The following is a 24,980-nucleotide window of genomic DNA, read 5'->3' as shown; positions in this document are numbered from 1 at the left end:
AAGGGCCAGGCAGATCATAGGCATTATCTCTGGTTCACACTCCTACTTCTGAGATGAGAAAACAGACAGTGAGGAACTGACCCAAGGATACAGAGCAGCCAAGGTTGATCCAAACTCAGCTCTGCAGCCTGCCAAGTCCTTCCTCACTCACGTATGCTCCCTAGCGAAAAGCAAGGCTTTCCTGCAATGGAACAAACTGAGGTTCATTGCCAGGCCTCACCTCCCTTGCTGTGATCTCCATAGGGCACACAACAGCCACAGTGAGACAGGACCCACATATCCAATGCCAAAAGGTGGAGTAGGGTAGGCAGATTGGGAGGGTGTTAACGCTAAGACAGAAATTGCAGCCTGGGAATAAGCTGACTTAGGAGGGACAGCAGGCTATGTCAGGGACTTTGCCCCATATAGGCAAGATTGTTGGACACCAGGCACTCCTTCTGCTTTGGACCTTCCAAATACATGCTCCTCCGGTCCCAAAGGAGAATCAGGCTTCATACAAAGTAAAATATAATGTAGGGTCCCTTCACAGGACTGGGGCTATCATGGTAGACCAGAGGCCTGCCCACCAAAAGGTGGCTCTCCTATTCCCCATATACACACACCTCAAAGATAGTGGTATGGTATACATTGATGTATAAACATATTTAGAGATATGAGTGGTGGGCATCACTATAGAAACATTTATTTATAAAACACCACTCTTCTGCTACATTTTCAGTGTTAAAAACTGGCTTTAGGAGTAGAATTTATTATTCCTGTTATTAAAATCATATATAATGTTCATTTTCCCATGCTGTAACACTTGCTTAAGTGCCCTTATTTTATTTTTGCTAGACAAACACCAGTTTTGGGGGGACCTTTTTTAAAAGATGGGGGAGTTGATTTTTAAAGTGAATTATAATTGGTGTCCTTCAGATTGAATGATTATTGTTTGATGTCCTGTGGCCTCAGAAAGTGTAAAGCTCAGGAATCTAACATAACAGCTCACATCCTAATGTGAGAACATTTAAGCAATTTGGTTAAGGTGCCCAGTCAAGTTGTGGCAGGACCTCCTGACTGCCACCAGGCCGGCGGGGGACTATGCAGAAAAACAGCCAGGAAGGAAATGCTACGAAGTAAGGTTTCACCTCTTCCTTCCCCTCCTCCACCTCCTTTTTATTCTCCAAGTAAAGTAAAGCACTGGGCCTTTATTTTTTAAATAAAAATTTTTTAAGAAAAGTTTTATATCTACAGAAAAATCGTGAAGATAGTACAAAGAGTTCTCATATAGCCTACATCCAGTCTCCATCATTATTAACATCTTACACGTGTAAGGTAGAGTTGCCACAATCAATGAAACAATATCAATACATTATTATGAGCTAAAGTCCACCCTTTATTCAGATTTCCATCGTTTCATCTGATGTCTTCTTTCTCTTCCAGGATCTCACCTAAGCCGCAACCTTACATTTATTGGTCACGTTTCCAGGACTCCTCTTGGCTGTGACAATTTCTCAGACTTTCTTATATTTGAAAACCTTGGTAGTTTTGAGGATTACTGCTTAAATATTTCATAGAATGTCCCTCCAAAGAGATTAGCTTGAGTTTTTTCAACATTAGACTGTAGATATGAGATTTGGGGGTTAAGTCCAAAGATATGAAGTGACACTATCACCCACCTGTGATCCAGATGGAAAGCAGGCTTCAGAAGAAAATGAAAATTCAGATTTTGCTAATCATATTCAGGGAAGGTCCCCTGAATATCGATGGTTTCTGTGCTGACTTTTGCCCTTCCAGGACTTCTCTCAGCCTACTCTGTGCCCCAGATAGGTGATCTCCACTGCCTGTCTAGCCAACAGCCTCTCTGCTGTTTGATTCTTGTGGGGTTTGGTCAGTGGAGCACCAGCAGGAGCCTCGTGTGCAGGATGAGTAAGCTTGTATCTTGTCTCTTTATTTGTCCATTAGAGTCTCTTTCTCTCCTGGATCTTGGAACGTACACATTTGGAACATATATAATCTCCTATAGGAATGTGTATACAGAAAAGAGTCAAAAGGGCTACTGACAGGTCAGATGGCCAAGTAGCAGCCATTGAATCATGACCTAATAGTGTGGTTTTGTATGTTTAGAGAATGAATCACTGTATCAGGCACATCTATGCAACTGCTTGCTGTTGATCTAATGCTCTTCAGGAGGACCTTTGCAAGTTTATACATTTACTGTGATGGTGCTGACATGACACAAAATATTTTTGGAATTTTAGAACCCCTGTTCAAAAATTATCTTTAGGGACAGTTTAACTTACAGCCATCTTACCAAACTCGATTCCTCCTCTCTTCACCAACCTGGGTTCTGAATTATTTTGGACTGTTTCCAAAAATTAAATCTGACCTCAAAGAGTAAGACTCTTACTGGTGATATTTAGAATGAGCCATAGCCTCTGAGGGAAATTTTAAAAAAGAAAATTTAAACAGAAAGTTCTGGGTTTATTAAATCATGGCAACATCTGAAATAAGTATAGAGTATACATAGGTGATTACTTTGGAGTGGGCAGTAATCATTTGGGTATATAGATTCTGCTGTGTTGGTTTAAAATCAGTCATTAGACCATAATAGCATAGTGTTTTTCAATGCAGGCTCTGGGGTCTGACAGGCTGGCTTTATTCTGGCTTCATCATTTACTATCTGTGTGACCTTAGTCAGCTTATTTCATTCTCTCTGCCTAGAGCTTCTTATCTGTAAAACAGAGACAATATTAGTACCAATGTTTAGGGTTGTTCTGATAATGAAAAGAATATGTAAAGCATTTCAAAAAGTGCTGGAACAGGAAGAAATCAAATGTTAGCTATTACTATTGTATAGTATGTTGTGTCATGGACCCTGACTACTGACCGGCAATATCCAGCAAGTTTATAAATGTGGCTGTGTTGCCATATTTTTCAGTCTTGTTTCTTTGTTTAATTGATGGCTGTTATCTTCATTAGGCACTGCTACCTTATAAAAGTAAGGCTTGTTAAAAGATTAACAAAGGAAAGAAATACATATGTACCTGTTTCCATAGGAAAAAAGTGAGCACCCTCTCTCAAAGTCTCTGATGTGCTGAAGTTTCTGAAGCTACTCAAATAAACAAACCCCAAGGCCGAGAAAGGCATAAGAATCCTAGATGAGATCCTGGAAGAGAAAGAAGACATCAGATGAAACGATGGAAATCACCAGCTGTTGATGGGCCTTTGTCTCCCACATGGACCAACAAGAGAGAGAAAAAAAGGAGGACTATCATGACCTAGAGTGCTTTGCAACCAAACAATGACATGCATAGGGATTATTTTTCTTTCCAAAGATTTCATATTATCACATCTTCTAATTACTCAATGACAGGTTTTACTTTTCAATTTCTAAGTTGCAGTGCACTACTGGATTATAAATATATCCACATAAACATGCGTACATAGGCACACATACATACATATATACATATGCACATACTATATTTTAAAACTATTGTACATTCAAATTCAGTTGGCTGGATCTACTGAGTAACCCCATGAACTAATGAAGTAAATATTTGCCCCCGCTGGGATGTGGAAGGTTTCCAAGACGCCGAGCATCCACCTGCAGAGATCGGTGAGTCACCTCTGAGTCACTCGGCAAGCGTCGGGGAGAAGCCAGCCGGGATGCAGAGGGTACACTTGGCTGCCAGTTCTCTCCTGCACTCCCAGAATAATGACATTAATGACACTTCCAAACAGCTTACCCAGTCACAAAGTGGGAGATTTCAAAATCCATGTGGCAGCTGATTTCCTAATAGGATGCATTAAACAGGACATTGCATGTTTTATGAGCTGGGGTTGATTAGACCATAAGACTTAAAAGATGTAGCTAAAGTGGTTGAAAAATAGGCCTTGGAGGTTCAGATCAAAGCATTACAGGGGGGGTGATTAGATAAATAAAAAGTTTAAGCCTAACTGAGCAAATAATTGCACATCCCCTGAAAAGCTCGGTTCACAGGGATTGATCAAATGTGAGTCACCCAAGCACAGATGTCTTTCTAAGAATATTCCTTTTAATTTTTTTTTTAATATACATCAAAAGGGAAAAAAATCTGGGTACTGACCAGCAAATACTCCTGTTTGTATAAGAAAAGCCTCTTTAAGAAACTGACAAAAAATATATCCCTCATTGTTTAAAGGGGCCAGTTTTTCCTTTTCTCTTCCTTCTCAGTAGTAAAAAAGGTTTTTGCTTAACACAGACTAATATAGCTCACAAAAAAAAAATCTAAAAGATTTTTGAATGCCTTATCTTGTCCATTATTCTATAGAAGTCAGGTTCAGGTTTATGTTAAAAGCATGTACTGTTGTTACCTTTCTAAAGAAATATTTGTCAGGGGAAAATTCACCTTTGTCTAGTTAAGGAAAAAAAAGTCTTTGCAAAGCGTTTTTGTGCATTGGCATGTGCTAGACACAAGTGATCTCATTTAATCCTCATGACAATGCTCGAAGGCAGATTTTCATATTCCTGTGTATATTCGAGGAAATTGAGGCACACCTGCCGGTTCGGTAACTTGCCCCAAGACACAAGGCTGGGAAGTAACAGAGTGGAGTGCGAGGCCAGATCTACCGCTGGCCTCTCCCTGCCTGGAAGCACTTCCGGCTGATGGTCATTCCTTCGCGACCACCAGACTCTGCCTCTAGTGCACGCAGACTTCAGTCATTTCTAAGAGCTGGTCTTGGCTGTTTCCTTGAGGCAGGATCTGGTATTATCTCTTATTTTGAAAGTAAGCATTCACAGGTAGAGATCGTGGTTTTCCTAAAACCGCATGACACAAGGCAGATGGGTGGGCAGAAATGAACTGGGAGCTCCTAAGTTCCAGTCTGTGATTTGGTCACTAGTCCCCTGTGGCCAGATGCTGACCAGGCAAGATAGCTCGGTAGCCGGAGTTCTTGGTGAGCTCTTGTTTGAGTCTCAGAATCAGCAGTTTCTTGGTAGCAGCATTCATCCCACAACAATCCCAAGAAACTGATGATCAGAACTAGGGAGGGGGAAGAAAACTGGTAGCATCAATGCCTGTTTGTGAATCAATACAAGTTTCAGTCTGCAGCCCTGCCTGTGAGCTACATTTCACAGTATTACCGACATTATTTTTGCCTCTTAATTTGTACTCCACTTATAACTAATATTCTTCTTGACTTTCATTTCCTCAAATATTTCTGCAATAGAGTAGGCTTTATGCTCCAGTTCCCCCTCAGACAGCAAGGGGCAGGGGAACAGGTTAGCACAAAGCAGGTTAGCAAACCCCATTCCCTCAGGGAGTCAGACTAGTCTGGTCCAAATCCAGGCTTTATAACTTTGAGAAAGTTGTTAAACTTTCTATGCCTTAATTTCCCCATTGGTAAATAGTATCAGTTCATAGGGACTGTCTTAATCGGCTCAAGCTGCCATAACAAAATACCATAGATGGGGTGGCTGAAACAACAGAAATTGATTTCTCATCATTTTGGAGCCTGGCAAGTACAAGTTCAAGGTTCTGGCCACTTAGGTTCCTGGTGAGAAGTCCTCTTCCTGATGGAGAGAGAGCAAGAGCACACGAAGGGCACTGATCCCATCATGAGGACCCCACCCTCACGACTTCATCCAAACCTAATTACCTCCCAAGGACCCCACCTCCAAATACTATTACAGTGGGAATGACATATGAATGGGGTGGTGGTGTTGGAACACAAACATTCAGTCCATAACATGCACTACGTGTAAAGCAATTGACAAGCACTTCATAAATGTTACCCATCACTATGGTTGCTCTGGTACTAAAGTTAAGAAAACAGATAATATTATATTAAAATGGACCTGTATACCCATTTTGATGAGCATAGAGAAACAAGCCTGTATTGTGGTAGATACTGGGCTACACATGCACAAAGGACACAATTAAGCATAAAGCAAGACTACTTCCCTCAAGAAGCTCCTGGTCTCCTTTCAAAGAAACTTCTTCAGAAGACCTCCTGTCTGCCTTGAGCCCCACCCTCTGTTTCGCAGTGGAGGTGACCAGCCGTGGGAAACATCCATAACAGGCCAGGAGCACACAGTCAGTTGCACAACTGTGAAAGCCTTAGGATGGAAAATTACTAGACAGATGTTCAAATCCCAGCTGTTGCTAATTGGAGCGACGTCGGGCAAGTCATTTAGCCTAGTTCAGTTCAGCATTCTCCTCTGTGAAAAAGGAAAAACACGAATTTATTTATTAGTTTTCACTTTAAGATATCAATGTGTTTATTATTATTATTGCACTACAGATGTGGTGCTCACCTTGCACCTCTGAGTGCTGCTCAAGGAGGAGACAAGGAGACAGCCGTGCAGAGCGTCGAGGCTGCAGTCCTTGGGTGAATGAGGTACCATGACTGATGCCATCATAATAATATGCCAGAGAATGTAAGAACAGCCCTAGTTTACAATTATTATGAGAACTACATGGGGATTATATGTAAAATCAACCAGCGGTAGTTTTCACATACAAGTACCTGATCGATGCTCTTAAAACAAACAAGACAAGACCAAGCACAGTCCCCCTCTTAGGAGTGAGTGTGAGAAGAAAGGCTGTGTACTATCAACACGCCTATCTTCAACCACAGGCCAGAGCTATAATACACTTAGAATGTAGTGTCAGCAAGTCAAAACAAACAAACAAACTTACCAACAGAGTGGCTGGTGCCAGAACCTCTGTCATCATCCTCGGGAATCCCCGGGTTGTGTGTCCTCCAAGTTTCAGTGTTAAAATGTCATGTGCTCTAGCAGCAACGATGAAGCAGTTAATAACCCCAGAAGGTTTTCCACTTAGTGCCACTTAGGTCCCACTGACTAATTTAGAAATTACCCACATGTTCAAAGCCAAACCAAAGAAAACCCCACAAGTCTCAAAAAGGCCTGGATGCTTCTGCCCTAGAGCAGTTTTCCACATTTGCTTTGTCTTGTGGAAATGCAGACTCAAGGGAAAGTTTTAAAGAATGATAGATGCTCATTTTCCCCCTAGGTCTATATTTGAATGTCAATAAATACTAATGGAGAGAGTGAGCCAATATAAAACGGTGGTTTTCAAAGCCAAAGTTCCCTTCTCAGCATTAACTGAGGTTCTTGTTAAAAATTCAGATTCCAGGCCAGTTTTCTTGACCCTCTGTGCATAGGGCTCTGAAATCCACGAGTTTTAACCGGCTGCCCAGAGGACTCTAACAAACATGGATATTGGAGTATAAGTGATAAATGGGAATAAAATTCTCTGGGTTTATTTTGCCTTCAGGCAACACCTGCCACGTTTAGAAATATACAAAACAGTAACAGGCTGATTTTAAATTGCCAAATGAGAAAATGGAGCACCTAAAAACATTTCTAACCTGAGGAGTAGCAAACCCTGATATTGAAACACAGCAAATGACCTTTTTACCAAGTTCAGTGCTAGGGCTTTTGCCAAGTATTAGGAAGCGCTTAATAACTTAAAAAGAAGCAAGTATGTGTGTATTAGAAACCAAATATTAAATAACCAGGACAGAGTAGGGTTACAGAATTACTAATGACCTCTCTTTAATCCATAAAACGTGTCAAAAATTAATAATGATCAGTACTGAGAAAGACCCATTACACATCAGCCAGAAGCGTGTACCAACTCTGCAGGCCCCTGCCCAAGCCCCGGATGTACAAAGAGGAGGCAAACACCGTCCTGCCCTCCTGCTCACTGGTGCAGGCTCTCAGAACCCTTTGGCTTTAACCCCTAAAAAATGTGCCTATGCACAAACACGTGATTTTGAGTAAGGCTTCCGGGACTGGTGCGACCTCACTTAAGAAACCCTTTCAAGACACAGAGTATGACTTGAGCAGGTTTTAAACCCTGGTTGGTTGTGGTGTCCCCTTTGCACATGTAATTGAAACTACGATTTAAGTTGTTTTAAAGACAGGAAAGTGAAGTGTTCTAAATTAAAATCGCTTCTTTCCAGAACTTCTAGTTGCTGTTTCTGTTTAGTAGTTGTTTGTTTGTTTTTGGCATTAGTATTTTCAGTAGTTTGTTTGGTTTAACGCCCCTGCTTTGCCAGAGCTCTAAGTGTCTACTTAATTTGCCTGTGGGTACTCCAGCGTTACTTTGGAGTAAGGCACAGCTCCCCAAACACGTGTATTACAATACAGGATGCCCTGAGCTCTGCAATGATGTGGGAGTACAGAGCAGACTGCACGGCGAGGAAAGTTTTGTCCCAACACAGTCATCCAAACATACGTTTTGAGCTCAACTGGAATGTTCCGGTAGTGATGCTAAGGAGAGGAGTGACTCTCATTTCAAAGTCAGAATCCTCCAGAGTGCCTTCCACCATCCCTCCAACTAACCCATTAGGAAGGACATAGGAAGGCTGGTGTGGAGAGCAGAAGGGGAAGGCACTGAGGTAGCATTGGATGCTCTGACATTTTCCAACAGAAGATGCCATTGAACAGCTCCTACGGGTGAGGGTTAGGGGCAAGGTAATGTGAGAGCCAATATGAGGCCGAGGGCAAGCAGAGGAAGGGGAGAGCCAAGGCTTTGGCAGGAAGACTAATCAAGTGAGAGAAACTCCTGATGCACAATAAAGGAACGGAAAGGGAAATGGGTAAGGGAAAGACAGAGAAAGAAGTCAAGCCAGGAGGACTGTGCTGTACAACTTACCCTAATGTTGGTAACAGAACAAAGAGACTCCCAGAGCAGATACCCAGATGACCTGGGTTTCTGATCGAGAAAGATCTCCATACCTATTACTCAAGGTATTGGCCTCATAAGACATTGGTTTTTAACTCTCACGCACACATTGATCCATATCTTCTGTCACCACCTGCTTTCACGCAAACATCCAGGGAAGAGTTGACTGTTTATTTATTGATGCTCTGCCTCTTTCCAAAATGGATTTAAGGTAATGGAACACAAGAGGTAAGTCAAATTTCAATGTTAAAAATTCATCACTGTAAGAATTTTCCATATCTTTAGCCAGACAATACTTGATCATGAGGATGTTATGTTAGTGCTGCTGGCACTGTGTGTATTCTGGTGTTGCGTTCTGCTTATGTAATAAAGAAAAAGATCTCTTGCCCTCCGCTGTGTACCTGTTCCTTTTAAATATTTCAGGACAGGGTATCAGGAACCATATTTTGAGATGGAGAGTCAGTTCATGGGTGTAAAGGTCATGATGTTAATCACTACCGTTTCAAAGCTGCCTGGCATTTTACATATAACCACATTGAATCCTGCCAATACCTTGAAGGATTTCATTACTATTCCTCATGCTACAGGTGAGGAAACTGAGGACCAAAAGGGATTTGCTAACTGGTCTGAGGTCACATGGCTAATGGTGATAGGTTTCAAACACAGTTGTGACTGACGTCAAAACCCTCTTGTTTTCCTTTGGCCTGACCCGCCTTCCTGAAGTGGGGAGGAAGTGGGAAAAGGGGCGAAATCCTGGAGGTCACTCAGCCATCTGTGGGGGAAAACTCAGGACCAGTGGCCCTAAGTCAGACATGGCTTCTTGGCACATGGTATTTGTCCTCACTTCTGAAGCACACCTTTGCCATTCATCTGTTCTCAGGGTTTGATTCCTGGTTTCCACCTAAATGAGCAGTGTTTGCTTTAGTATCACTTATGTAATGTAAACATAATCTTTCCCCAAGGAAATCTTTTTGCTGTTTGACGCTGTGGGTTTGGGCCTGGATTTGAACATGACTTGCCCGGCTGATCATTGCATGAGCAACTTAAGTGACGTGTAAGAGAAAACGTAAACACACTGTTTTCAAACACCATTGCAGAAATAAGGTGTAATTAAGACCCTCGGCTACTATTTTTGTGTTTTATACAGTAATTTAAAATATTAGGGGGTAGAGGAAAAGGCTGGATGTAATTCAGAAGGAAATGGGGATTTAATAAGATCCAATCAGGAATTAATTAGCTAAATATGTGCCAGACAGTCTTAAAATATCCCTCCGCCTATCCCTGCTTCTCTGAATTGTGTTTAGAGAGATTCTGAGGCCAGGGTACAAGTCAGAGATGCCACCATGATTCTGAGACAGGTACTCACACCTGCATTAGCAAATGAGTTTTTTGTGGGGAACGTTTCCCTGTGTCCAAATGAATTGATCTGGCCTTGAATTTCATCAGCCCAGGTCTGAGTTTTTATAAGTCAGTGACGGAGCATTGGCTCTCAAACTGTTTCTAATAAATGGAAGAGGGGTTCCCCTCCCCCATGAAGCCTGATATGAACCTTTTGCACATTATCTGCTTAAAGTCCTCTTTATGTCAATAAAAATAGTGGTGTTTCCAACAAAAGATTTTTTTTGTTCCTAACCATAACCAACATCAACGCAAAGTCCGCTGCCTATGGCTTCGGGGCTGGATCAAAAGTGCTCTTTTCAAAAACAGATCACTGAAGCCTGTAATGCCTATAGGTTGACGGTGCCATAAACTTGGAGATAAGCAGGGCAGCATAAACAGGTTTGATGAGGAAGAACTAAGACTGATTGAGATATATTGACTGCAATTTTCTTAGACCACTTTCCATTTATTTGTGGAAGAATCTTACTACAAAATGCAATGTATGTATCCTATAGAAAATTTAGAAAATACAGATGAAAAAAAACATGAAAATCACATATTATCCTTGTATACCAAAAATAACCACAGTTAAAATTTTGCTACATAAACTTCCAGTCTTTTTTTAAAAAAATGTACAGTATATGTTTTATATAAAAATAGATCATGTTATAGGTGATATTTTTAATCTAGTTTGTTTTTTATTATTTAGAAAAATATGTGGATCTTTCTATACCATTAAACCTTCTTTTCCAACATCATTTTTCTGGCTTTATAATATTCCATTGAGTATAATTACCTATTTTCAAGTAAATAGCTTTTAAAAATCTAACATTAAAGTACCATGCTCACTGTGTAACAAATAAATCAGACACACATGAAGAAGAAATTTTTAAAATCTGTAGTCAATCCGATAATACAAGGTGGAATTTCTGCCTCAGAGATTTACATACTTTTAAAGTTTCATTTTGTGTTGATAAATTATGCACAAAAGGTTATATCAACTTACACACTAATAAGAATATGAGAGTATTTATTCTTTTTATAACCTCAAAAAGGTATCTTTGACTATTATATTTTTTAATCTTTATTAATTAACTAGAGGCCCGGTGCATGAAATTCATGCATGGAGGGGGGGTTCCCTCAGCTCAGCCTGCACCCATTCCAATCAGGGACCCCTCGGGGGATGTCCGACCACTGGCAGGGATCAGGCCTAAACCGGTGGTCGGACACTCCTCTCACAATCTGGGACCACTGGCTCCTAACCACTCACCTGCCTGCCTGATTGCCCCTAACCTCTCTGCCTGCCTGCCTGATCACCTTTAACTGCCTCTGCCTGCCTGATCTCCCCTAACTGCCCTCCCCTGCCAGCCTGATTGAGCTCCCAAGTGCTCTCCCCTGCCAGCCTGATCTCACCCCCAACTGCCTCTGCCTGCCTGATCACCCCTAACTGCCCTCCCATGCTGGCCTGATCTCACCCCCAATTGCCCTCCCCTGCAGTCCTGATCTTGCCCCCAACTGCCCTCTTCTGCCAGCCAATTTGGTTCTGATTGGTCATTTTCTATGCCAGTCAGCATCTCTGGGCCTATCAATGGGACCTGATCAGAAAGGTGGGGCTGATCAGCAGCCCCTGTGGAGGCCTGGAGAGAAATGGAGGTAGGGTTGTTGGCCAAGCCGGGAGAGAAAGAAAGGCAAGTTCTGATCAACGGCTGCCACAGAGGCTACAGATCAGACCCTGCCTCTCTCTCCGCAGGCCTCTTTATGGGCCTGATCCGCAGCCCCCTAGGCAGTCAGTGCTGGGTCAGGGCTCTCGCAGTGGCCCCAGTCAGTACTGGGTCACCAAGGCAACCCAGCACTGACTTCCGGTCTGGTCGAGCCTTCTGTTGTTATGACCCTGGCTCTTTATTATATAGATTAGGCAGAAAAAAGAGGGTCATGATTTTATTTTTTTACATCTTTGGTTCTCAGTAAGGTTGATTATCTACACCAATAAAAGAGAAAGATGCAAATTGACCATGCCTTTGTGACACCCACCAGCCAATCAGAAGTGAGTATGCAAATTAACCCAACAAAGATAGCGTGTTGATTTGCATACGCAGGCGCCAAGCGGTCGGGGGTGGGGTGGGATGCTTGCATCATCGCCATGGCAACAACGCAGGCATTCCGCACCACCCCAGCCGCTCTGGGCCTTTGGGCAGTGTGGGAAGGCAGAAAGGTGGCTCCGGGCTGGAGCGAAGGAGGTGCCGGCAGCCAAGGGAAGGAAGACCCATTCTTGCATGAAACTTTGTGCATCGGGCCTCTAGTTTTTATATAATAAGCATTTTTCATATAAATAGTTTATCATTTTTGCCTGCTCTTCAATGGGCTCATAAAATCCCCTTTGTATAAGGCTGCCAATCATTTTTCTGCCAACTACATTAAATATTTTCCTCAGTTTGTTCTATGCTTTTGAATAGTTATTTGTTTTTAACTTTTATTTTAAGAGGAAGTTCTTTTTTTAAAATATATTTTTATTGATTAGGAGAAGGGAGAGAGAGATAGAAACATCAGTGATGAGAGAGAATCATTGATTGGATGTCTCCTACATGCCCCATACTGGGGATTGAGCCCACACCCTGGGCATATGCCTTGACCAGGAATCAAACCATGACCTCCTGGTTCATAGGTGGATGCTCAACCAGTGAGCCATACCAACCAGGCAACTTTTTATTTTTTAAATAACTAGAATTATAATAGAAGAGTTGCAATAGTACAGAGAATTCCTATATACCCTTCATTCAACTTCTCTTATTAACTTGCATAAACACACTACAATTGACAAAGTGACAAAATTGACATTGGTATAATACTATTAACTAAACTACAGACTATTCAGATTTTCTTTGTTTTTCCACTATTGTTTTTCTGTTCTATGATCTAATCTATAATCCCGCATCACATTTAGTTGTCATGTCTCCTTAATCTCCTCCAATCTGTGACAATCTCAGTCTTTCCATGATTTTCATGACTTTGACATTTTTGAAGAGTATTGGTCAGGTGTTTTGTAGAATGTTGCTAAGTTTGGGTCTCTCTTCTCTAAAGTTGCCATTTTCACCCTTCCATATTCAATTTTTAAACAGAAGTCACTAAGCCCAGCCCACAGTTTCAGGGAAGCTGGGCTAATCTCAACCTCCTAGAGGGAGGACTATCAGAGAATTTAGGGACATACGTTAAAACTATCAAATTAATAAATTTTTTGAGGTAGAGATACTTTAAAGCTATGCAAATATTTATTTCTCATTAAAGTTTCACCCACTAAGTTTAGCTCACCGGATCTTGTTTGGAACAATTATTACTATGATGTTCTGAAAGTGATTTTCTATTTTCCTCATTGTTTCTACATTTATTATTTGGAATCCTTCTGTAAGGAACATTTGTTCCTTCTTCCCCAGAGATAATAGGCTTCCATGGTTAAACAATGTCACCAAGGGCCTAATTTCTTTATCTCTGCTCTGCTTTCTGTGCTGTTGGTTTTACCACAATGACAAGAAGATTGTCCATTGCTCTCAGGGTGTTTTAGTTTCCTCTTGCTGCTATAACAAAGTACTACAACCCCAATGGCTTAAAAAATATAAATTTACCTTTTTGAAGGTCAGAGGTTTGAACTAGGTTATGTTGAACTAAAATCAAGTTGTTAGCAAGGCTGTATTTTTTTATGGAGGCTCTAGAGGAGAATCTGTCTACTTGCTTTTTCTAGCTTCTAGAGACCACCCACATCCCTTAGCTCATTGCCTCCTTCTTCATCTTCAAAGTCAGCAATATTAGGTCAAGACCTTCTCATCCTGTAATCTATCTGGTTCTCTCTCTTCTATATTCCTCTTTTACTTATAAGGAGTCCATGTGGATAATCTCTCTATCTCAAGATCAGCTGAATAGCAACCCTAATGACATCTGCAACCTTAAATCACCTTTGCCATGTAATGTAACGTATATACAGTTTGGGGGAGTGGGATGTAGACATCTTGAGGGCCATTATCTGTCTACTACACAGGCCCATAGGTTTAGTCATGTACAAGGGGAGAGAGAAAAAAAGAGAGAGAACCAATCTACCAGCTTCAACAGGTGCAACACAACAGAATTGACTTTTACATGGGTCCTGGATATATAGCATTGGGCCCTCTTTATTTGGGGGACTAAGTAAGTCTAGTCTTCAAATGGCTAATGAGACATTATTGAAAATGAATGATTAGGCATCCTCAATAACTCAGGGCTTTCAGGTACTATACTGGGCTCTTCAGGTACAAGTAACCCTGAGCCAAAATTTAAGTTGCTACAATATCATCTATCCTTATATGTAAGGCCTACAAACTTCAATTAATTTAGGAAACAAAAAAATAAAGTGACATTCCAAATTTTGAGAGGAGACTTTACCAATTCACACACCCACTCTGGATTGACTATAAGCCATTCCAAACATCTCTTGAACCTAAAGGCAAGGCTTCAGATACTGGTTTCCTCTCAAATTAGTTGTTTTGACCTTATTAGGAGTTATAAATGCTTACTCTCTTTGAACGAGGGATTCCTCCTTCACTGCTAGGTTTAGTGAGCAATGAAGTAACAATGGATATGTTTATCTGTTTTTTTTTAATTGTGAGTTTATATTCTCTTAGGTCCATCTTTTTCTGTAAACACCATCTCATTAGGGGTTTTTCCTCCACTCTGCTCCATGAAGAACTAAAGGAAATGTTCTATTATTAAACATACACACAAAACAAAACAAAACAAAACAAAAACTGGTTTTACCTTCTCTATTGCCTGGAGCCACCTTCTGTGGCACAACCCTTTTAGAGTTTGGAAAGAACAGTTCTTTAGAGTCATCAGGAAGGGAATCAAAGACCTTTATAACTGTACTAGAGACCCAGTGCACAAATTCATGCACTGGTGAGTCCCTCAGCCTGGCCTGCGGGGATCAGGCCAAAACCAGCTCTCCTATATCTGCTGAGGGGTCCTGGATTGTGAGAAGGTGCAGGCCAGGCCGAGGGACCCAACCAGTGCATGAATCCCTACACCTGGCCTCTAACATCCCCTAATGGGTCCAGGGTGCTGGTGAAGCAGATTCAGGGCCGATAGTGCCCCAGCAGCAACCTAACCCACAGCTAATTCCACGAGGAATTGGTCTCCCTCCTCTACTGGTCAGAGCGTCTTCCCCCTGGTGGTCATTATGCATCATACTACTGGTTGACCGGTCAAACAGTAGGACGGTTGCTTAGGCTTTTATATATATAGGTTAGAATTTTGTTGCATTATAAGTGCAAATGTCTGCTCTGCTGGATGATATAAGCTCTGTGAGAGCAAGGACCGAGTCCTCTCCAGCTGTACAAACTTCTCAGCCATTCAAAGCAAGTGCTAAAAATTCTGTTAAGCTCAAGTCTTCATGGTGAACATGAAATAGACTCAGTTGGTCATCGCAGGACCAGATGATGGGGTCCTCAGAGCAGCATTGCCTCCCTGTTAATCTTGGTAACCTTAGCATCTTAGTATCTGGTGCAGAGTACTTATGCAAAACATTATTGTTAAATAAATGAATGAACAAACCTAGACTCTAAAAGTCCACCACTAAAATTCTCCTTTAAAGCAAAGAGAAGAAACATACTTTATGAATGCTTGTGCTAACTAAACACTTAAAACCCATCAGGAGTAAACATAATCCTATCCTAGTATGTCTTAAATATGCCCTGAATGAATAAGGTGTGAGTTTTATAATCTCATTTGCTCTATCTAAGTAAAAGCTTTTTATTTGGCTTCAAAGTCTTCAACTTCACAGCAAAATTTCATTATGTCCCAGCTGAGTTCTGTTTAATGGAATTAAATTTCACCCTTTCTAATTATCTTCTGGAACAGACAATCTTTACAGAATAATTAGTAATAGAAGAACATAATGGATCATTGTCTTTATTACTGCAAAGAAATCCTAGATGCTGCTCTAAATCTTAAAAAAAGATATCATGAAATATAAAATGTATTGAATCCTTCCTCTTAAATTATGTAACATTTAAACTTTGTCAACATAGCTTAAAGATGATGGGAGATAATTATTTTCCTGCTTCACCTTAAATTATTTTATGAAACTACCTTAATGATCCCACTCAAATTAATTATGTTTTACATTTCATTTTCAAGATTTTTATCGGTAGAGCATTCTATTATCAAACACAATTAAAATGCACATTTTTCTCACTCATCTCAATATCTATTTTGTTTCCCTGGACATTTTATTTCTAGGCTCTAACCTAAGTTCATTAAATTGTATATACAGAATATAAGAGAGAACTAAAAATATAGGCATTCCAATTTAAAAAAAAATGAATGCAGTCTAATTGAAAATTATTTCACTTACGCATCTAAGAAAGCTTAGTGTCATGGGGAAATTTTTATAAAACACAGCTCAATTAAAAAAAAAAAGGCCAAACATGGGTAGTTTTTTTAAAAAGCACCAACAGACAAAAATATTGTTTTTTTTCCCCTCTCTAAATATTCAAGCAATTAAAACTTACCTTTAAAAATGGAACATGGAAAATGTAATGGAAAAAATGAGTATGGTCCTTCTTGGACTTCTAGTCTTTATAGTTTAATTTGTTGAGAATTTAAAATTATAGTAATTGCCCTTAAATAACTGACATTATTTGACACTACAACAACAGAGAAGTGGAAATGACTGACAAACACACAAAAGACTTTTGTTATCTTTGTTTGTCTGCTTGAATAAATCTCAACAAGTATTTCAAAGATTTAAATTTATAGCATATTTAATCGCCATTAGATGGCCAATTCTACTGGCTTTCATCTAAGTTTCACTGACACTCAACATTTTTGGTATCAACTTTTTTTTTTTTAACATATCTAGTTGGTCTCAACAGCTATCTTTAAACTAAATTATTACCTCTAAATTAAACATTTTGATAAAATATGTGGAATTAAACAGAATTAACTTGAGCTAAGTAGACCCTCTTTTTTTTCTTCCCTTTACTGAGGGGAAAGGAAGGGAACTGAAATTATAACTTTGAAAAAAAATGTAACATTACATAAGTTGGTTAATGTTTGGTTTAATGATTTATTTCTTAGCAAATCAAGTTTATTTAGGCAATTGATACTTCAAACCATTTATTGTGACTTCGATGTCAAGCAGAGGTCACAAAAAGAAAAGTAGGTCTGTCATGCAATTTAGAATTCCTGCAAAAAAATTTAGAATCCAAATGACATGGATAAAAAAAAATAGGGGTTTATCATTTTTATTTAAGTATTTAGTTCTTATAGTGTTCCACTTCTAAAGTAAAACATTATCTGTGAATGAGCATAACATAAGAATTTCTTCTTGAAGGTCCTATTTTATTTTTTAATGAAAATAAACACTTGCAATAATCCCTTAATTGGCATCACACTTAACATTTTGCAAACTGTTTTTTCCCTACATTCACTTGACATTTACCTGGCTTATGAAAATTCATCTCTCTTTTGGGTTTTGATTTTGATATCAAGTTCCATCCATACCGAAACAAGAGACACAACTCATTCTGTGCGTATTTTAATATAGTGACTTTCTGATAGGTGGCAAAATAAGGAAATGCTATGTACCATATATAAAAAGAGTCTGCCGGGGTATGAGCATGAGTGAAATAGGAAATGTATTAGGTTTCTAAGAGGTCAGAGAGGTTAGGTTCAGAGGATGAATGGGCACAGGGAGCTTAGAGCTCAGTAGTGCATGGTTCACTTCAGAAGAAAGCTTGTCTGCTTTTCTTTACAGATGTGCTCCTCTTTGTCCTTTCTTACATTATCTTAATGGATTAAAAGACGCTAGCTTGTTTATTTATCAGAAAACAAATTTATTGTTCATACTGCTTGAGACTAAGTATGCAACATTATGAAGACTCAATTTTTCTTTTTCAGTCCTCCTCTAGAACCTTCATGAAGTCGAGGAAAGCCACTCTGCTTATTCTGGCTTTAAGGGTCACCCCCTCCCCCCGGGGCTGTTTGGTCCATACCAGCTATTTATACTAATTGCCTAATAGATTCATTCTTCTGCACAAGTAAGGAAATTTCCTCCTCTCATCCTCATCTGGTGCAGGTGGAAAGCTCCCATAGCTTTAGGTCTGATATTGTCATTGCAATGGTATTCCTCTCCTTCCTCTCTTGCCAAATGATGAAGCCTGGGATCATCTTTTTCTTGACGGCTGATGAAGAGTTCACCCAATATCACAGGAAACCAGTCTCTTTTCAAATCTGAAGTATTCCAGCAATTTCTAAATGTGAAATGACTGATATTCTTCATGTCAATTTAAGCCGTTGCAGCCCCAGCCTTTGAGCTGAGGATGTTCAAAATTGGGATGTTGAGCTAAATATTTGAGATTGATCTCCTCTCAGAGACCAGTAAACTTTACCAGAATCCATAGTTATGCTCATATTTGAGCCGCCATTGAAAGAGAGGCAATTGGCCCTAGCTGGTTTAGCTCAGTGGATAGAACATCGTCGGCCTATGGACTGAAGGGTCCTGGTTTCTATTCTGGTCAAGGGCAAGTGCCCAGGTTGCAGGCTCGATCCCTAGGAGGGGACATGCAGGAGGCAGCCAATCAATGATCCTCTCTCATTGTTGATGTTTCTATCTCTAAAATCAATAAAAATATATTTAAAAAAAGAAAGAGAGGCACTTGGCACAAGATAGAAATTGTTTTTTAGCCACTTGAGGTTGAAATACGAATGGACCTGTCAGCTCCCAATATCCAGTTATTTAATCTCAGTGATAGAACAATGATAAGCAGAATGTCTGAGGTCTACACTTGGCTTTCAGAAAGGGGACAATGACCCTGGGTGCCAGGCCTTCCTGGGGATGTAGCAGCTTCTAAACTGATAAGATCAGTAAATGTCCCAAAGCCTATGGGTGGATTGATGTTTCTGAAAGAGTTGTTTAGGAAAACAAGGGAAGCAGAAGTTCCTACTTTTGGGGATAGAAGGAAAGAGTAGGGAGAATTAAAAAACACACACACACCAAAACCTGCATCAAGGGATTATTCTCTTGTTGATTCTATTCTGACAGGAAAAGAGAATGTGTTCTTATATTGTTTTTCTCTTTAAAGATTTGAAGTAAATCTTCATTCAAAATGGAGCTTAACAAAAGGGGAACATATTGGTCATGCAAGTGGCAAACAGAAACATTACCTGAGGAATAATAAATTGATCAATTTTATATCAAACTAACTTAGCACTTAATTTTGAACTCTATGGATAATTATCTGGCTATAATTATAGAACATAATTCTTAATCTTAGTATTAGTGGTTGACTATGTATAATAGTAATAGAATACCTTCACCTCTTTGATTCATGTAGACTTTAGTAGCAACATTAATTTGGAAAGTGACGGGCAAATGGACTACTTTATTGTATTTTGACAAATAAAACCTCCATTTATTTGTATTTTATTCAATGTAGGTTTTATGGTTTGTATCCCTTGTTGATGACATCTTGACTCTACATTCAGATTATTTGAAAGATCACTTTTTACAACCTGAGCAGGTAAGGTTGAGTTTACTTTGTTCTTATCACACTTACGAGAAATAAAACCAGCTTCCTGCTAAACATACCAGCTATTTATACTAATTGCCTAATTAACTAGTAGACAGGTCAAAAAGATTGGTCTATAGTCATTAATTATCTTTTTTATGAAATTACAAATTCTCAAGGTGAGAATGAAAAAGTTTATTCACAATTTGCTTGATATCAGAGCTTAAGTAATTTAATTGTGTCTTTCTGACTTCAAACAAATTTTTAACCATCAAATAGGAGAATAAGGTAATTAATATTTACATTATTTTTTGCATTATGCAATACTAGATGAGTGATATGTGAAGACATATACACATATGTATGTGTATACATGCATACATATATTCATGCATATATATATATATATGTATGTATACACACACATATACATGCATTTAGAAGCACACTCATTTTGTAATACTTTTGGTTAAAAGAATATTTAACATCAAAATGTTCTGTTTGGAGACAATTTTTTCCCGAACCTTATGTCTACAGTTGTCCCCCACTGCTATAAAATAAATTGTATCATTAGAGTAATAAGAAACACAAGATATATTTTTGCTACTGAAAATACTTAACAGTCAAGTTGAACCTGGTAAGATGTTTTTATAATAAAAGTTGGGGGGAGAGCTCACAGAAACACACAAATAATATTTAAATTGAATAAATATTCTGTTCTTGCCTGCCAGAGGATAAAAACATTTTCATACTCTTTCCTCTTTTTAAGTACACCTAGTAACTGTATAACTTTCCTCTCCTCGCTTCTATTCAGTTATTTTATCAATTAATTAACAATCTTACCCAGATAGAGGACCACACAAATATACTAATATTTTACTAAGTTGCAAACAGCAACATTAGAGAGAAACAGTAATTGATCTGCCAGTTCCTGGATATCTAGCTGTTGATCTCAGTCATACACAGAGATTCTCAGTCATGCCCAGGAGACAAAAGGTCCAGAACAGTAGGGCTTTCTTTTGAAAGTAGCTGTATGCTGGCTATTAAATGTTAAGGCTGGTTCTATGCAAGGAGATAGTTTTATTTGCTCCTCCAAGAAAACCCTTTGTATTTGTAGCACTCTTACACCGAGAAAAGCATTCTGGTGCTTTTTAAGATAATCACATGCTTCTCAGGGTTTTGTTATGATTTTCTATTAAGCCAAACTACACATAATGTTGGTGGGAATGGCCCCGATGGAATCAACCTTGTGGTAATGCACAATAACATCAGAACCCATCTTAATGCCCCGCTACAATAGCAAGGATATAAATACCATATACTGAAGGCCTGCATACGGTAGGCACTGTATGTACAGCAGAAACTGCAAATACATTACATGAATTATCCCACCACAACAACCTCATGAGGTACATATCATTATTCCCATTTTATAAATGAGAAAACTGAGACTAAGAAGTAATAACTTGCCAAAATTTTTAGAATTAAGACATTACATACATCTGATAAACTTTCCAATGGAGACCTCAAAGTGAAAACTCCAGTTGGGTAGAAAAGCTTGGCAGAGCATTTTCATTCTCATTTTCATTCAGGACAGTTCAACAAGCTACTGTAACTGGAGAATTACCCAGTTTGACTTAGTCACTTGTTTAAAAATGAGATGTTTCATGACCTCACTTAAAGCATTAGTAGAGTGCCTGTTGCTACATTAGGTAAACGGAAGGCTATTCGCCACTTACCCTGTAACATCAGTCTACTTTTCTCCCACTGTGGAGTTTTTATTTTGATGCTTCACTAAAATCATATCCCAGAGTGTAAGCAAAATATAAATATAAAGATACAATGGTGTTTTAAGAAACACCCTATTTTTTTGAAATGTCAATAGTTTCTTGAAGAGGCTGTTGAGGAAGTTGGTCTTTGGGTGGCCTGACAGTGAGTGTTAGGTGGGAAAACTCTGTATTGGAGGTCACATTCTCAGGATTTGGGCTTTCAGGGGCTGGGAGAAAAGATGGTTGCTGGTTTGGAGGGTCTAGGTTTTTGGAATCTACTGCAGGTGAGGGAGGGGCCATATAAGGAGGTGGAAGTCAGAGGTCTGCTGGGTCAAAAGTAGATTCAGGACAGAAACTATGCCATTTTGAAGGGGAGAGCTGCTCTGACTAGGAGCCCAGCCTCATCACCACCCAGACTGTCCTCAGACACCATGCCAGACCCTCCAGCCACTCCAGCCAAAGACCTGCCACTGCAGCTGCAGCTGCAGACCCACAGACACTGGGACTCCAGCTTCTCCAGCCGCAGGCTCCTGTGAGTTCCAGAGCATGCTCCCTGCCCTCACTGGCCCGCCACTTTGGACCTGGACTCCACATGTCCCAGCACCTGGGCTCTCCCTTGACTTGGGGTATGTGACCCTCCTGCCAAGCTCTCTGTTTCAGCCACAGGCCCCATGCAACTTGACACTTGGACCCTTCAGTGATAGCAAAAACAGGGAGAAAAAGAAACAACCCCCAAGAAAAGAAAAGGAGGAATCAACAGAAAAGGAACAGAGGCATGCAATATGTTAGAAAAAGAATTAAGAGCAATGGTCATACAGTTCATAAACAGGATGGATGAGAAAAATCAGCAACTTATGAAAGAATCAAGAGGAAATCAAGAATGATATAGCTACAATAAAAAACACAATGAAAGGTTTCAGCAGTAGACTAGAAAAAACAGAATTAATGAGTTAGAAGATAGGGCACAGAAACACTCCCAATCTGAACAGCTATTGAAGAAAAAAATTAGAAAGCAGGAGGAGAGCCTAAGGGAGCTTTGGGACAATATGAAACAAAGTATAATAGGAGTGCCAGAAGAACAAGAAGAGGAGCAAGGATTAGAAAACCTATTTATAGAAATAATGACAGAAAACTTCCATGATTTGGGGAAGAAAAAGGTCACATAAGCACAAAGAGTCCCAAACAAGAAGAACCCAAAAAGACCCACAGCAAGACACATCGTAATTACAATGGCAAATGTTAACGACAAAGAGAGAATCTTAAAGGCTGTAAGAGAGAAACAGAAAGTTACCTACAAAGGATCTCCCATTAGATTATCAAATGATTTCTCAACAGAAACACATCAGGCTAGAAGGGAATGGAATGAAGTATACAAAGTAATGTAAAGCAAGGGACTGAATCTAAGAATATCCTACCCAGCAAGGCTATCATTCAAAATTGAAGGGGAAATCAGGAGCTTCGAAGACAAAAAAAGGCTAAGGGAGTTTATCACTACCAAGTCAGCAATGCAAGAAATGCTAAAGGGACTGTTGTAAAAAGAAGAAATAGAAAGGGAAGAAAGAACACAGGCATAAAGAATAAAAATGACTACAAACAAGTACCTATCAATAATAACATTAAATGTAAATAGATTAACTGCTCCAATAAAAAGAAATAGAGTGGCTGAATGGATAAGAAAACATGACCCATATATGTAGTTCCTGCAAGAGACCCACCTCAGACCAAGGGACTCACACAGACTGAAAGTGAAGGGATGGAAAAAATATTTGTCAGGCAAATGGAAATGAAAAAAAAGCTGGGGTAGCAATACTTATATCTGACAAAATAGACCTCAAAGTTAAAGCCATAACAAGAGATAAGGAAGGCCACTTCATAATACTAAAGGGATCGATACAGTAAGAGGATATAACTCTGTTAAACATATATATATCCAAGTGCAAGAGCATGCAAATACATAAAAAAACTTCTGGAAGATATCAAGGGAGAGATCAACAGTAATACAATCATAGTAGGGGACTTTAATACCCCATTGACATTACTGGATAAATCCTCTAGACAAAAAATCAGCAAAGAAGGAGCAATCCTAAATGACTCACTAGGTCAAATGAACTTAATCAACATCTTCAGAGCATTTCACCCCAACGCTACAGAATATACATTCTTCTCAAGTGCACATGAGTCATTTTCAAAGATAGACCACATATTGGGACACAGACAAAGTTTCTTCAAATTCAAGAAGATTTAAATCATATCAAGCATTTTCTCAGATAATAATTGCATAATATCCTATATAAAAAAAGCCTAATATGCTAAGTGTCTGGTCAGCCATTCAATCAATCAAAGCATAATATGCTAATGATATGCTAAGGCCGCTAAACTGCTTGCTATGACATGCACTGACCACCAAGGGGCAGACAGTCGATTGGTTGACCGGTCACTATGATGTGCACTGACCACCAGTGGGCAGACTCTCTGACCGGTAGGTTAATTTGCTGCTGGGGTGCAGCTTATTGGGATTGAGCAAGACTGACCAGATGCCCTAGAGCCCTCCCGTGGTCCCTTTCCAGCTGGCCAACCTCCCACATCTCTCCCCGGTCCCAATCCTGCACTGCTGGGGTCCCTCAGTCTGGCCTGCATCCTCTCACAATCCAGGTTGAGGGACCCCCCCCCCCCGCCCCCCAGTGCATGAATTTCATGTACCGGGCCTCTAGTTAGAAATAAACTGCAATAAAAACAACCAAAAAATTCAAACACACTTGGAGGCTAAATAGCATGTCATTAAACAATGATTGGGTTGCCAAAGAGATAAAGAAGAAATAAAAAACATCCTGGAAACAAATGACAATGAAAACACAGCAATCCAAAATCTATGGGACACAGTGAAAACAGTCCTGAGAAGGAAGTTCATAGCATTACAGGCCTACCTCAAAAAACAAACAAACAAACAAACAAAAAATCTACAACTAAAGAATTAGAAAGAGAGAAACAAGAAAAGCCCAGAATGATCAGAAGGAAGGAAATAATAAAGATCAGAGTGGAAATAATTTACATAGAGACAAAAAAAAATACAAAAGATTAATGAAACCAAGAGCTGGTTCTTTGGAAGAATCAATAAGATTGAAGAACTTCTAGTCAGGTTCACCAAGAAGCAAAGAGAGGACCCAAGTAAACAAAATCAGAAATAAAAGAGGCGAAATAACAACAGACCCCACAGAAATACAAAGGATTGTAAAAAATACTATGAACAACTCTATTCCAACAAACTGGTTAACCTAGAGGAAATGGACATATTCCTAGAACTCAATCAGGAAGAATAAAAAAATCTGAATAGGCTGATAAATATGAAGGAAATTGAAGCAGTACAATATCTGCAAATCAATAAACATGATGCATCACATAAACAAATTGAGAGATAAAAATCACATAATCATACCAATTGATGCAGAAATAGCATTTGACAAAATTGAACACCCTTTCTTGATAAGAACTCTCAGCAAAGTGGGAATAGAGGGATCATAACTCAATGTAATAAAAGCCTTATATGACAAACCTACAGCCAACATCATACTCAATGAGCAAAAATTAAAACCATTTCCCCCAAGAACAGGAATAAAACAGGG

The sequence above is a fragment of the Myotis yumanensis genome, unplaced genomic scaffold, assembly GCF_028538775.1.
Source record: "Myotis yumanensis isolate MYYU_CA2020_CCGP unplaced genomic scaffold, mMyoYum1.0.hap1 SCAF_2, whole genome shotgun sequence".
NCBI lineage: Eukaryota > Metazoa > Chordata > Mammalia > Chiroptera > Vespertilionidae > Myotis > Myotis yumanensis.
Note: the sequence above shows the minus strand (reverse complement) of the source record.